The sequence below is a fragment of the Vulpes vulpes genome, chromosome 1, assembly GCF_048418805.1.
Source record: "Vulpes vulpes isolate BD-2025 chromosome 1, VulVul3, whole genome shotgun sequence".
Lineage (NCBI taxonomy): Eukaryota > Metazoa > Chordata > Mammalia > Carnivora > Canidae > Vulpes > Vulpes vulpes.
The window spans coordinates 101,438,491-101,454,375 of NC_132780.1; the positions used below are offsets into that span (position 1 = coordinate 101,438,491).

Genomic DNA, 15,885 nt, shown 5'->3' on the forward strand with positions numbered 1-15,885 from the left:
ATCTTTTATTTCTTTTTGTTGCCTGATTGCTGAGGCTAGGACTTCTCATACTATTTTGAATAGCAGTGGTGAGAGTGTACATCCCTGTCGTGTTTGTGATCTTTGGGGAAAGGCTCCCAGTATTCGCCCATTAAGAATGATGTTTGCTGTAGGCTTTTCATTAATGCTTTTAAGATATTGAGGAATGTTCCCTCTATACATTCTGAATAGCTTTGATCAGGAATGGATGCTGTATTTTGTCAAATGCTTTCTCTGCATGTTGAGAGGATCATGTTGTTCTTTTTCTTATCTTGTTGATGTGATCTCTATCACGTTGATTATTTACGAGTGTTGAACCACCCTTGCATCCCGAGGATAAATCCCATTTGGTTGTGGTAAATCCACACTGTTGGATCCTATTGGCTAGTATCTTGGTGAGAATTTTTGCATCTGTGATCATCAGTGATATTATTCTAGAACTCTCCTTTTGGTTGGGGTCTTTGGTTTTGGGATCAAAGTAATGCTGGCCTCATAAAATGCGTTTGGAAATATTCCATCCCTGTCTATCCTTCAAAACAGTTTTAGTCAAATAGGTATTATTTCTTCTTTAAATGTTTGGTAGAATTCCCCTGGGAAGCCATCTGGCCCTGGACTTTGGTGTCTTGGGAAGTTTTAAATGACTGCTTCAATTTCCTCGCTGGTTATTGGCCTGTTCAAGTTTTCTACAACTTCCTGTAACTTGTGGGTTTCCAGAAATGCGTCAGTTTCTTTTAGATTGCCTAATTTGTTGGCATATGGGTGCTCATAATACATTTTTTAAATCATTTGTATTTCCTTAGTATTGGTTTTGATGTCTCCTCTTTTGTTCGTGATTTTATTAGAGTCTTTTTTCTTTTTAATAAAGCTTGCTATGGGTTTATCAATCTTATTAATTCTGTCAAAGAACCAGCTCCTGGTTTTGTTGATCTGTTCTCTCAGTTCTTCTGGTCTCTATTTTGTTGAGTTCTACTCTAATTTTACTCTCTTCTGCTTGTTTTAGACTTTGCTCTTCTTTCTCCAATTACTTTAGGTGTGAAGTTAGCTTGTGCATTTGAGTTTTTTCCAATTTTTTGAGGGAGGCTTGTAATTGCAATGTATTTCCGTCTTAAGATTGCTTTTGGTGTATCCGAAAGATTTGAACAGTTGTATTTTCATTTTTATTAGTTTCCATGAATCTTTTTAATTCTTCTCAAATTCCCTGGTTGACTCATTTATTCTTTAGTAGGATGCCTTTTAACTTCCCATGTGTTTGGGTTTCTTCCACATTTCTTCTTGTGATTGAGTTCTAGTTTCAAAACATTGTTGTCTGAAAATTGGGGACAATCCCGATCTTTTGGTATCAGTTAAGACTTGATTTGTGACCCAGTGTGTGGTCTATTCTGGAGAAAGTTTCACGTGCACTTGAGAACAATGTGTATTCAGTTGCATTTGGATGGAATGTTCTAAATGTATGTGTGAAATCCATCTGGTCCAATCTATCATTCAAGGCCCTTGTTTCTTTGGTAATGTTGTGCTTAGAAAATCCGTCATTGGGGATCCCTGGGTGGCGCAGTGGTTTGGCACTTGCCTTTGGCCCAGGGCACGATCCTGAAGACCCGGGATCGAATCCCACATCAGGCTCCCGGTGCATGGAGCCTGTTTCTCCCTCTGCCTATGTCTCTGCCTCTCTCTCTGTGACTATCATAAATAAATAAAAATTTGAAAAAAAAAAAAAAAAAGAAAATCCATCATTTGTGGAAAGGGCCATGTTGAAGTCTCCTACAATTAGTGTATTATTATTTAAGTATCCCTTTACTTTGGTTATTAATTGATTTATATACTTGGCAGCTCCCACATTAGGGGAATAAATATTCATGATTGTTAGGTCGTCTTGTTGGATAGATCCTTTAAGTATGATATAGTGTCCCTCTTCATCTCTTACTAGTCTTTGGTATAAAGTCTAATTGATCTGATATGAGGATTGCTTTCTTTTGAGGACCATTTGAATGGTAAACTGTTCTCCACCCCTTCATTTTCAGGTTGGAGGTGTCCTTAGGTCTAAAATGAGTTCTCTTGTAGACAGCAAATAGAGGGGTCTTGCTTTTTTATCCAGTCCGATACCCTGAGTCTTTTGATGGGATCATTTAGCCCATTCACATCCTGGGTATTCAAAGATATGAATTTAGTGTCATCATAATACCTATTCAGTCCCTGTTTTTGTGGATTGTTTCTTTGGGCCCCCTTTCTTTTACAGGGTTCCCTTTAATATTTCTTGCAGAGCTGATTTGTTGGTTACATATTCTTTCAGTTTCTGCCTATCTTGGAAGCTCTTTATATCTCCTATTCTGAATAACAGCCTTGCTGGATAAAGTATTCTTGGCTGCATGTTCTTCTTATTTAGTCTCCTGAATATATCCTGCCAGCCCTTCTGGCCTGCCAGGTCTCTTTGGAGATGTCTGTTAATCTGATATTTTTCCCCATATAAGTTAAGAATCTATTGTCAGGGATCCCTGGGTGGCTCAGCAGTTTAGCGCCTGTCTTTGGGCCACAGCATGATCCTGGAGTCCTGGGATCAAGTCCCACATCAGGTTCATGGAGCCTGCTTCTCCTCTGCCTGTGTCTCGGCCTCTCTCTCTCTCTCTGTCTCTTATTTATCTCTATGAATAGATAAATAAAATCTTAAAAAAAATCTATTGTTGAGCTGCTTTAGGAATTTTCTTTATCTTCGAAATTTGCAAGTTTCACTATAAAATGTCAAGGTATTGAATGGTTCTTATTGATTTTGGGGGGTCCTCTCTATCTCCTGGATCTGAATGCCTATTTCCTTCCACAGATTAGGGAGGTTCTCAGTTACGATTTGTTCAAATACACTTTGTGGTCCCCCCTCTCTCTCAGCCTCTTCTGGAATCCCAATAAAATGCATATTCTTCCTTTTCAAGCTATCATTTCTCTAAGCCTTTCCTTGTGGGTTCTTTTTCTATTTTTTCCCTCAGCTTCCTTCGTTTCCATCAACTTGTCTTCTCTGTCACTCACTCTCTCCTCCACCTCATTAACTTAGCAGTTAGAGCTTCTCAGTTAAAGTATTTTTAATTTTAGCCTGATTAGAACTCAGTTCTGCAGTAAGAGAATCTCTAGAATGCTTTATGCCTTTTTCCAGAGCCACCAGTAATTTTATAATTGTACTTCTGAACTGTATCTCCGACATGGTCTCTAAATCTACACCTAGAAATTCTTCCAGAGAGTGTTACTTCCAGTTCATTCTTTTGTGGTGAATTCTTCCTTCTATTCATTTTTGTCCAGTGCAGAGTTGCTGTATGAGCAAGCTGAGTCAAGAATATCAACAAAACTGAAGTAAAATACACCCTAGATGGTTCCAAAGAAGTCAGAGACCTGAAAATGAAAGGAAAAAAAAATAGAACAAAATAAAAGGACCACTAAAGTGAAAAACAAAATTTAAAACAAAATAGTAAGAATAAAAAAAACAAAAACAAAAAAGCAAAGAAAAAAATGGGGGGTGGTGAGGAAGTGATGGTGGAGAGAAAATATAGTCTCTGCAAGGGGACCTAGAGGATGGATCCTCTTGGTTCTGAGTGTATTTTGTTCTGTATGTTAGAAATAAGATAATCCCAAATTTATATAAACCAGCAATACTTATATAGAGACCCAACATCTAGGCCAAAAACATAAACAAGATAAAAGGAGGGGGCAGAATGGGAAGGAAGAGTGAATATAGTGTCACAGAATGAACCAACACGGTGTTCCTCTTGGTGCTGGATGTATTTTGGTCAATGTGTTGGAAGGTACTAACTTCCACCATTATAAAACAAAATGAGACAGAAAAAAAAAACATAACTCATATATCTACCAAAATTAAATTGAGTATGTTGAAGGGAATCCAAAAATGAAGAATATATTTAAGGCATGTAATTGTAGAACTATGAACGTCGAAAAGGAAAGAGCTTAAAAATGAAGAGTTGGTAAAATATTAATTAAGGCGGGAAAAGAGAAAAAATATTGGAAATTTTTAGCCTGATACAAAAACGAGTTGCAGTGGGGAAAATAAAAAAAAAGAAAAAAACCCCTCTAGTTGTATGTTCTATTTTCACTCAGTCCTGGAGCTTTCCAGCGCTGCTCGGCTCCTAAACTCGCTCTTCCCCATCCTTGCAGCTGGTCTCCTGGGGGCGGGGCCTGCTGCGCTGGTTCCCAGGTGTGAGCACCTGCGGAGATGCCCTGCCCCGCCCCGCCGGGGGGGGGCGCCGTGAGCTGTGGATCCCGCGACACCTTGTTCCCCGAGGCCCTGCCCCTCCCAGGGGCCAGGGGAGACGCCGCGATGGCAGTGCTGGTTCTCCAGCCCTGGGGCCAGCTGCCCCTGAGTAACTACCCGCCACTCCAGGTCCGCACTGGCCTGGGCGCCCCGGGACAGGTGGGGGATCTGGAGGCTTCCCTGCGATCCCAGTTCTGCCGACTTCCCCGCGGAGCCCTCTGCCCTCTGGGAAACTCTGGCGGAGTGTTAAGGTCCCGCTACGTGCGGAGCTGCGCTTTCAGCCTAGGGCTGCGCTTCCGGCCGAGGCTGCACTTCCGGCTTGGGGCTGCGCTTCCGGCCGAGACTCTTCCCCTTCTGCTGGAGCCGGGCGCCTCGCGGGCCGCCCCCACTTCAGTTCCCTCCCACTTTCTCCGCCGTCCTACCCCGTTAGGAGCGGAGGCCCTCCTCTCGGTGGCGTCCCACTGTTCTTACGTCTCAGGTCCAGTTCGTCCGTGCTCAGGATGCTGCGGAAGCCCCGAGGATGAGTTAGCGGCGCGGGGGTAGGGCCCCAGGGTTAGGGCCGCACGCCGCCATCTTGCTCCGCCCAGAGTCGCCGCCCGGTAGGGGCCGCGCCCCCTGCGGTTGGTGCAGCCTCAACGACCGCTCCCTGCAGCTGTTCCTCCGCGCTCCGCGGCCCGTTTCGCTCCTTCCCCTACACTTCCCTCTCTGGGGCTGCTCGCTTATTTCTAGTAGTCTGTTTCCCTTTTGTTTATTAGATTCTACTTCTGAGTGAGCTGGTATGATAGGGTCTCTCTCCCCCACCTCTTTTGCTCGGCCTTACGTCTCTCAAACTGCATTGTCGCCAGCGGCCAGATTTCGTTCCTGTCTGTGGCTGCTAATACCCCGTCGCGTGCACCTGCCCGTCCTCCTCGTCCATTCAGCCCTCAGTGGCTGCGCAGGTTGTTCCTTATCCTGGCGATTGTCAGCAGCGCTGCAGTGAACATAAGTCCTCAAATTAGTATTTTAGCTTTCTTTCGATAAACACCCAGAAGTAGAATTGCAAGGTCATAGGGTAGCTCTATTTTTAATTTTTTGGGGAACCTCCATGCTGTTTTCCACAGTGACTGAGCCAACTTACATCCCCGTGCATGGTGTACAGGGTTTCTTCTCTCCGCATAATTGCCAGCATTGGTATTTTGTGTGGTTTTTTTTTTTGTTTGTGTTTTTTTGTTGTTGTTTTTGATGATAGCTGATTTGACAGGTGTGAGGTGATACCTCATTGCAACTTTGATTTGCGTTTACCTGATGTTAAGTGACGTTGAACATCTTTTCATGTGCCTGTGGCCCATCTGAATGTCTACCTTGGAAAAATACCTGCTCAAGTCCTCTGCCCCTTTTATTTGTGGGCTTCTCTGGTGTTGAATGGTATCAGTTCTTTGTGTATTTTACATATTTTAACGACTTACATAAGTCATTTATATATTTTAATCTCTGATCTGATTGGGTATAAGATTTGCAGCTATCTTCACCCATTCAGGAGATTGCCTTTTCACTTTGTTGATGGTCTCCTTTGCTGTGCAGAGCTTTTTAGTTTGATGAAATAACATTTGGTTATTTTAGCTTTTATTATGCTTGCCAGAGGAGACAGTCCAAAAAAAAAAAAAAATATATATATATATATATATATATATATATATATATATTGCTGAAGCTGATGTCAAAGAACTTGCTGCCTATGTTTTCTTCAGGGAGTTTTATGGTTTCAGATCTTACATGCAAGTCTTTAATCCATTTCGTACATTTTCTAGAATTTAATGTTCTCGTTAATTCAGCAACAAGCTACTCTTCCGACAAGTTCAGTACTTTTGTAACTGTTTATAAAATGATTTATGTATTCATTTTCAGTTTGGATTCCTAGCAAACAAATGATGTCTGTAATTAAAATCTCCCAAGTTCATAATTAAAAAAAGAACCAATCGTTTTTATTTATCCTGCTTGGAATTTGCTGAGCTTCCTGAACCTGTGGGTTTTTCTGTGATGAAACTTACAAAAAATTTTGTAATAATTTTTTTCAGATATTTCTGCCCCAGTCTCTCTGTACTCTCTGTCTGGGACTCCAAAAACATGTATGCAGGGAATCTTCATATTGGCTCTCAGGTTGTTGAGGTTGTATTCCCTTTTCTTCTTTTCAATCTTTCTTTCCTCTGTATACTTTAGTGTGGATTATTTTTATTAACTGGCATTTCACTGATTCTTTTTCTGTTTTTTTCCAGTGTGTTTTTAATCTCAATAAATGGATTTTTAATTTCAGTTATTGTATTATTCAATTCCAGAATTTCTTCTTAGTTTCCTTCTAGTCTATTTATTTCAATGGACAGATTTTTCTCTTGATACTGGGGCTTGTTTTCTTGTTTTTTTTTTCACATATTTAATAAGATTTATTATATATTATATATTTTAGAGGCTCTGGATATTGCAATTTTCTTCTGAAAACTTATGAATTTTCTTCTAGTAGGCAGTTTAAATTACATGAAGATCACCTTGATTTTTAAAGACATGATTTTAGGCTTTGTTAGGGCTATTTCCATCTATTAATGGTTTTGCACTTAGTCTGCTGATAAGGGGAGCTGGAATATTTACAAAGCCTGAATTTGTTGAGACTTAACTGTGAACTTACCTCCCTTGGGCTGGGCAGCTGCTAAAACCTCTACTAAGCTCTTTCAAGGCTTTCAGTTTTTTTCCTCTGGGCTGCTTTTAGCCTTGCATGGAACACAGGCAGTTTGAGTGGTGTCCACGTGCAGTTTTTGGACTCCCCCTTCTTTGACTCTCCACAGTCACACTCCTAGCCCTGATTTCCAGCTGCTCTGGAAGCCGGAAGTCTGTCTTCTTTTTCCTCCATAGCGATTCAATGACTGCAGCCAGCTTTCTACTTGAGCTCTTGCTATCCCCTTCCAGCTGCCCCACCTCCTATCTTAGAGATGGAGGATGCTCCTCTCAGTATCAATGCGGTGTCTAAAATCTGACATAGCCAAGGTAATACTTTTCCTTCAAGGATCTCATCTCCTTTAGTTTCTGCCTGCCTTAAGTCTCTTCCAGTTCTCTCCCTGGAGTTTATTCTTATTTTTAGCACAGGACAATTTATCATAAGCTAGCCTGTCTGTATCAGAGGCTGAAAATAGCCCCTTGTAGTTTTTTTTTTTAAGGTTTTATTTATTTATTTGTGAGAAAGAAAGCCCAGCGGGGAGCAGGGGGAAGTAGGGGTCAAGGGACAGAGCGAGAAGCAGACAGCCTGACATGGGGTTGTATCCCAGGACCCTGAGATCCTGATGTGAGTCGAAGAGAGATACTCAACTGACTGAGCTACCCATGTCCGCCCCCCACGTTGTAGTTTTCTCAAGTCTTTCTAAATAACTCATATCTAGTAGTAACAGTTAAAACAATGGACCTGTCAAATTTTATCTTTTCAGATTTGTTTTATGACTCTCATGAGGCTTACTTTTGAGGTGTCTCCTTTGCCCCACTTGCCATTCTGTCATAGCTTCATGTTATTTTTACCTTCTGCCAATGTATATAGCTATTGATCTATCTATCATCTATCTATCTAATTTCCTCTTTTCTGGACAACTCTGGATATCTTTAATATCATGCTATATAAGCAAATAAAATATAATCTTGGAACATTTTTTTTGCCTTATTTTTAGACCAGAAAATCAGTTCACCGAGAGTATACTGGAGTTATTCTAGGATGGTATATTTAGAGTAGAAGGTTCTAGAGTTCTGGGGATTTTGCTGCACCTTAATCAGTATCCTACTGGGGACAAAAGGTGGGGATGGATTAGTGTCCTTTAATACCTTATACTTGAGGACCTAGCTATGTGTACACATGAAAGCATCAAAACCAGTGTCCTTTAATACCTTATACTTGAGGACCTAGCTATGTGTACACATGAAAGCATCAAAACCAGCAAGCACGTTTATAATCTCTTACCCCTAACCATGACTAAACTTTGAATCTGTTCCTTGAGTTAGATTTGGAAATGTACTGAGGGACTCCCAGTACTTGCAATGGCAACTCAACAGAAAACTTTGTAGTCTTTCTACCCTAAGCCTCTCCCATTGCCACATATTATATTGTTCACTGCAGGCCAGCGTTATCTAAAAATACTTTGGAGAGAAATGTCCCATGACACGTTTCACCAAAAATGGAAACATAGAGTGTACTATTCCCGGTAGGTATTCCTAAGTTAAAATAGCATTTTAAAGACTGAAATATTTTTATTTTTATCTATTTTTTTTAAGATTTTATTATTCATGAGAGACACAGAGAGAGAGAGAGAGAGAGAGAGAGAGAGAGAGAGAAAGGCAGAGGGAGAAGCAGGCTCAGTGCAGGGAGCCTGATGTGGGACTTGATCCTGGGACTCCAGGATCACACCCAGGGCTAAAGGCAGGCGCTAAACTGCTGAGCCACCCAGGGATCCCTGAAATATTTTTAATTATAAAAATACATAATCCAACACAAGCATGTGCATAACATTTAAATTTGATCCTTAGGTTTCCCAAAATTTGTTTCACCAAGGAATTATTATTATCATTTTCTCATTTCTACCCACTGCTGTGCAGAATTATTTTGTGTGTCTTTATTCATTCAGGTTGGTCTCAGTCCCTCCGTGTAACCTGACTAGTTGTCTTCTCTTCACTCTTCATCGCTCTCTAAGCTAACTAGATGCTGACTGGGAACTTTTAAAGCCCTGTATATAATAACCAGATAATTATATTTATTTATCTTGTTATGAAGTTTATAACTAATGGTGTTCATGAACTTGCTACCATTCTTTTGCTTTATTTGCATATTCATTTTAATACTTTGAGGATCCATATACTTAGAAAACTTCACCTTTTTTCCTTTAACCTTGAATCCTATACTCCATTTCTTATAAGGTATTATGTTAAACCTCTTAAACAATTTGATATTTAATAATTTAAAACTTAGCTAATATCAGTGTGTGTGTGTGTGTGTGTGTGTGAGAGAGAGAGAGAGAGAGAGAGAGAGAGAGATGTAATAATCTTCCAAGAAAGAAACAAGAACTTGCCATTTTTCTCCTCTTATAACATTCATGGCTTGTGAACGCTGTATTTCATTACTAAATCATGGAAAATGAAGTCTTTACAATTTCACCTCTAATAATATGCCTAGTTTATCTGTGATACCTTTGAAAAGATTTCTCTTAGGCTGTACTTTTTTTCAGCAGCAAACTTTTCCCTGGTTCATTTTTTTTTTTCTTTCATAGTTCGCTCTTTTCAATTTTGAATTCTGCTTGCTTATGCAAAGTGACAACCTATTGGCCGGAAATTTGGGAAAATTAAATTAATTTTACTATAATTTTAACTTAGACACTTCCATATTTAAGAGGGATATTTAATATTGAATACTTTATGAACACTTGGGAATTCTGATGAACTCATTTTTGTAGATATCTTGGAAGGATTTGCTTATGTTACAGCTGATCTTGAAGAAATGCATCGTTTATTTTGTAGGCTTTTTGTCACAGCAGGGTCTCTGAGCACATTTTCAGTTTCATAGGCTTTGTTGTTCATAATCAGATGTTCTGATTGTATATGATTTTCCTTAAGCTTCTGCAATATCATATTGGTGAATATCTTCAACTCAGAAATTTGTCATTAAATCACAGGTTCCCCCCCACTTAATTGTACTGCTCATTCTAAAATAGTTATTAATAGAGTTTCTCTATCAAAGTCTGAAGTATATTTTCCTGTTTTAATGAGTTTTTATTTCCATAGAGATAAATAAATTTGTACATATTTGAGCCACAAAGAGAGTTGTTTGTGAATAGAGTACCGCCCTTTGACTGACTAGACTATTTTGATTTGTAACTTAAATTTAAGTCACAGAGGTCAGTGTTAATTACTATCAGATTTTTCTGCCTTGAACCTTTGGTTTTCATTTTTGTTTTTAGGGTTTATTCTCAAAGATTAATTCTAATTCTATTCTACTATTTTATTAAAGAAATTACATTAGTATATTTGGGTGTTTTAATCTTAATTATAAATTATTTGTTTTTTAGAATCAATTTTTTAAGCACACCATATTATTTTTTAACTATGGTTTTGAAATAACCAAATATAGATTTCTAGAAAAATACAATAAAATATATCAAACAGGAATATATATTTCTATTGGTTTTGTGTCTCATTAAGGAAATTACATATTGTATAACTATAATTTCACTATGTGTATATATCATAGTCATGGTAATTGGGTATAAGAATATTTGTAAAAATAGTTTATAGTATTTATATTATTTCATAGTACTTTAAGTATTAGTGAAGTTTAGATAAAGTTATAAGAGTGAGCAATTGGGAAGGCAAATGACATTGAAATGAGCATTAACAAATTGAAGACCATGAAACAATCAGATCATTCAAATGTCTTTTTCCTAAAGGACTGTCAATCATAAATATGAAAACATGGGTTAGAAAAAAAAGTCCTTTAAATATATAAAAGCTTTAAATATTATCTTTAGTCTTAGCACTATAAAAGTCTTCTCCAATACTTGTTTTTTTTTTTTTTAATATTCTGGCACCATAAAAATGGTGATATTGTTTGTCCATTTTCAGTTGTACAGAAATTCAAATAATATTGGTTCTCTAATGTCCATCAAGTCTTGTAAAGTTAAATCTAGTAACACTGAGTATTTAGATTCATGGTTACTGTTTTAGCAACCTCTCTTCTTTAAATATTTATTGCTACATTCGTTTTCACTAAACCAAAAGATAATACTCATAAAAATTTTTTTTATGGATTTTAGAAAAAAACTATAATTAAAATCATCAATAGTTTCACTACATGTCAGGTAGTCAATACTGGGGAAGAATTATATCAAAATATATTTCTCATGTTATAACTAATTAGGCTGAGCACTTCAACAAATTAAAGGTGATATATATCTGCCAACATACAATCTTATCTTTCTCATTCACAATTAGAAGTGTAATTAGTGATATTTTTATTTTTGGTAAACACAAATGTATAACTATTTCATATATATGTGACATATATATGCAAAACTATTCTATGAGTACACATGGAAAGAATTCTCACTTATACTCATTAAACAATGCATTTCATTTTTCTGGACTGTATAAGAGCATATTATATTTAAATATTTTTTTTAAATCTAGCATATGAAGATAGCATATCAAAAGACATATTGTCCTAAAGCATCATATTTCATTTTGTATAATGGATACCATCCTAAATAGTTCAGTGTTTCTTAGAAATAATTTTTATGTTTGTGTAGTTCTAAGGCTGCTTCTGATCTGATGCACACAAGCATATTTTTAAATATAGCTTGACTTGAATTAATACAGTGTAATTATATTTTTCTTGAGGATATTGTTAACTTTACATGGAAGGACTCATTAGTGAAAATGAATACGTATGTCATACCATATAACACCTTCACCATGCAAAGTTGCTAAAACAGTATGGAAAAAACCTCCTCAGGAAAATTTGATATAGCTTTCCTATGCTTTTCCAGACCTATTTTCAACACTGCTAAAAGGGGGGAAAATTCAAGAAGGCACTGAAGAGACCACCTCACCAGACCCTGATGTTACTTCTCCTCTGGATGTACATGCTGCAGCTCCATAGGAGCCAGGTTGGAAAAGTTTCTAGGAAAACGACATTTAATAACATCTTTTTAAGTAGAAAGATTTTTTTTTCTTGCTATGGCAATTTGTCTTTTTAGACCCCAGAGTACATGAAAAAGTCTATACTTTTATTTTGAACTTAACATCTATTTCTTAATTGCTGTTTAAAAAAATATATCAGTGACAAACATCTGGCTTCTCAAAAATATTTTTGAAATGTCGTAGTTTTAAAGTATGCAAAATTAGCTAATTAAAAACATCATGGTTCTGTTTTATACATACTCTAAAATATAGCAAGCTGTTATTAATCCATTATACTAGAGTTTGAAGTTAAATTATTATAAAAAGGTATATCAACTTTGTCAAGCATTTCTGTATATACTATATAAATGGCAGTAGGTAGTTTCTATAAGTTCCCTTTTCTGTATCTCAAGCTCTATATTATTGCTCTTGACTCTTACTGAAAGTTTAAGAGTAACTAAATATTCATTAATGTCATTAATGTTGTCCTATACCTGGGAGGACTCCGAAGATACAGGTCAGTGAATTTGCAAAATGACCTTAAAAGGACATTTAAAAAAAAACTAACCTCAAAACCTTAATTTCAGATTTTGCATATTTTGAAATATAATGAATCTCCACTCAGATTATTAAAATGCATTGCAGTAGAGAAGCATGGCAGTAATTCCATGAATACAAGTTGCACATTGTAATTGTAACTGGTATATTTAAAAAAAAAAATAGTTGCTTTGTAGCCTTTTGGCTGAATCAAATGTAGTACTGTTCTTATCAGCTTAATATCTGGTATGTCCCCTATCTGAGGATAAATATATAAATGGATTTTTGGAGCAGGGAGAAGAAATTAGTAGCTTGCTCCATCCACTGTCATCCATCGACCTGGTTATTTCAGTACTTCCGGGAATGATACACCTCTACACCACAGACACACAAACCATAGTCATGACTTTTAAAAGGTTATCACTTAGCAATAGTCAAAATATATGTAAATGAAGAACAAAAAACATCATTTAACTGGGGGACTAAGTTAATTTGTCAATGAAAGATATAAGAAAATCAAGTTATACCGTTGACAGTTTAATTCTGAAATGATAAGTGCACAAAATATAGGAATTATCTTTGCATATGTATAAGAGCTAATGTTATAATAGTATATATTTACATGTCTGCTTAATCCAAGCGTGATACATTTGAAGTTTAAGACATATTTCTATTTGTGTATAATTCTCTCGCCAACTTATTCACAGAAAAATGTACAGTAATCTATACTTGGTTTACAGGCTTTATCATATTTGCCTTGTATTACAAAAATTATTTCAGGAAATTATGTTTTGCTGCTCTTATTCTTCTTTCCCTAGTATTTAGTTGTGAACTCCTTGATAGAAGTGATTGTACCTCAGTATATCATTGCTTCTGTCTCCTATGAGGTCTGATAAATTGATTTTAAAATATTAGTTACATAGGAAATTTATTGATAGAACTAAATGTACAGAGTCAGACATTAAAAAAAAAAATACTTGGGTAGGGTACCTGGGTGACACAGTTGGTTAAGTGTCTGGCTCTTGATTTTGGCTCAGGTCATAATCTCAGGGGTTGTTAGATTGAGCCCCATATTGGGCTCCTCACTGGGCTGGCCATAGAGCCTGCTTAAGATTCTCTCTCCTCTTCCCCTTTCCCTTACTTAAAAAAAAAAATGGCAAAAAAAAAAAAATTCTTGATAGATAAATAGGCATTGGTCCTAACACTGTATTTATTAATTTCAGATGCATTTATAAGTCCATCTGCCTAGTAACTATAAAGCGACTTTGGCATATGTGGCTACTGTCTTTTCTTAATGGCCTAGCATATTGTTAGTTTGGACAGACTAGAATGGTGGTCCAGGTAGCATTTTTTCAAAATTCTAACTTTTTCATGTTGCATTGAGTAAACACTCAATGAGAATGAACTATTTAATTATCAGCCTACATAAAATAAGCAGCAATAAACATAACTCTACATCTGAAACTAATAATGTACTATATGTTAGCCAGTTGAATACAAATGAAAAAATAAATATAACCCTAAAGTAAGGATAACATGGGGTTCCTTATTTCTTGTAAATGAGAGCATTGTTGACAAATTTAGCTGCTCCAAGTTCTTTACAGTATGGATCAGCAAAACTGAAAAGAGGCAGCAATTATTAAGATAAAAATGGACCAAGACAAAATTTTCTAACAGATTGAGATAGAGAAAAAACAACTTCATTAATCCTGTTAATAAATAATTTTAGCTGAAGTGTTAAACATATTTTTTTCAGTCAAGAAGAAAGGGTCATAAATAGATCAGATTTAGGCATTCATAGTGACGAGTGAAGTTGAGCAATAGCTCTGTGAATAACTGCTCCCAATAAATGAAGCAAATCTCTGGAGAGACTAAGAAAGGATTATAGTCCTTTAAAAACAGTCTGGAGAGTAAGAGATAATTTAGTTCAAAGGTCTCATTTTGTCTCATAGTAGAGACTATCTGTGGGCATACATATATATGTGTGTATATGTGTGCATACACGTATACGTATGCATACATACATCATATTAAAAATTGTAGAGGAGAGATAGGCTAAGCAGCCTATATTTTCCTGGGGAATAAACTGTAAAAATTAACTATTAAATGAAAATAAAGGAGATAATAAAAAAAAAGAGATAATGACAAAAGTGAATTTCAGGTTTTGGAAATTATCATTGAAATGTAAGAAAGTGAGTTATGCAATTCATGATATGTATTCTCTAATATTAATAATGTTAATCTAATGCATCATCAGTTGCATTATATACATCAGCATATAAATATGCTGCCATATGTTCATCCCCCTTTAGGTACTACACATTTCTCTAAAAACAATTCATTTAAAAATTATCTATATGTTGTCTTCATAATTTTTCTATGAAAGAGCTGTCTGCATTCCCCATGTTTTCTCACAAAATCATTCCAGTTAGACTAGTTGGACTTCTATCTAACTGTTTGCCAAAACAGCCCAACTCAATATCACCCATAATGCTCACATTGTCAAATCTAGAAGTCCATTTTCAGCCTTCATCATATTTGAGTTATCAATAGCATTAATCATGTATAATAGCTACCCGTTTTTTGAAGCAGTTATGTTGGTTGGTTTCTAAAACATCCCTCTGTTCTGCTTCTTTTCTTGCCTTTTCTATTTCCTTGGTTGATTTCTCCTCCAAGGATCAGTCATTTTATTTTTTTATTGCCATTTACTCTCCATGTGGTTTTATTCAGCCTCAAGACTTTATATTAACTGAATCCTGAATATATATTCCAGCCTAGATTTCTCTTCTGAACTCAGACTTCTATATCCAGAATTGTACATGCTCAACTTGGATGTTTATCAGGCATCTTATATAACATTTCCGAATCTGAACTCCTTATTAACCTACCTCAACCTGTTCCTTCCACAGTAATCTCTGTTTGACAAAAGGGAGATTCCAGTATTCCAATAACTCTAGACAGAAACTTGGAGTTCTTTTTGACCTCACTTTTTCTCAAATTTTATAATATGTTCAATAGCAAATTTCTGTGGCTTTCCTTTAAAAGTATATTTAGAAATTTTTCTTTTAAAACAAATGTTTAATTTTATTTAAGTTTTTATTTAAATTTCAGTTGGTTAACATACAGTATAATATTAGTTTCTAGTATATAATATATTGATTCAACACTTCACACAACACCCAGTGCTCATCACAACAAGTGCACTCATTTATCTCCATCACCTATTTAACCCATCATCCAATTCACCTCCCTTCTGGTAACCATTAGTTTGTTTTTTTGTAGTTAAGAGTCTGTTTCTTGATTGCCTTTTTAAACTGTTACTATTACCACTCTGGTCCTTGATAGCATCACCTATCCCTTGGATTAATTCAATAGCCCTAAATAGATTTTGTGATTCCATATTTACCATATGCCCC

General features: G+C 36.4%; 1 protein-coding gene and 1 non-coding gene across 2 annotated transcripts in view; both read left to right on the forward strand.

Moving 5' to 3' along the window:
• The window catches only part of EPHA6 (EPH receptor A6), an 870,413-nt gene that overhangs the window by 132,399 nt on the left and 722,129 nt on the right, over nt 1–15,885 (forward strand).
• LOC112913846 (U2 spliceosomal RNA) lies at nt 12,655–12,846 on the forward strand. The gene has a single exon (XR_003233761.1). It is a non-coding gene; the product is annotated as a U2 spliceosomal RNA (small nuclear RNA).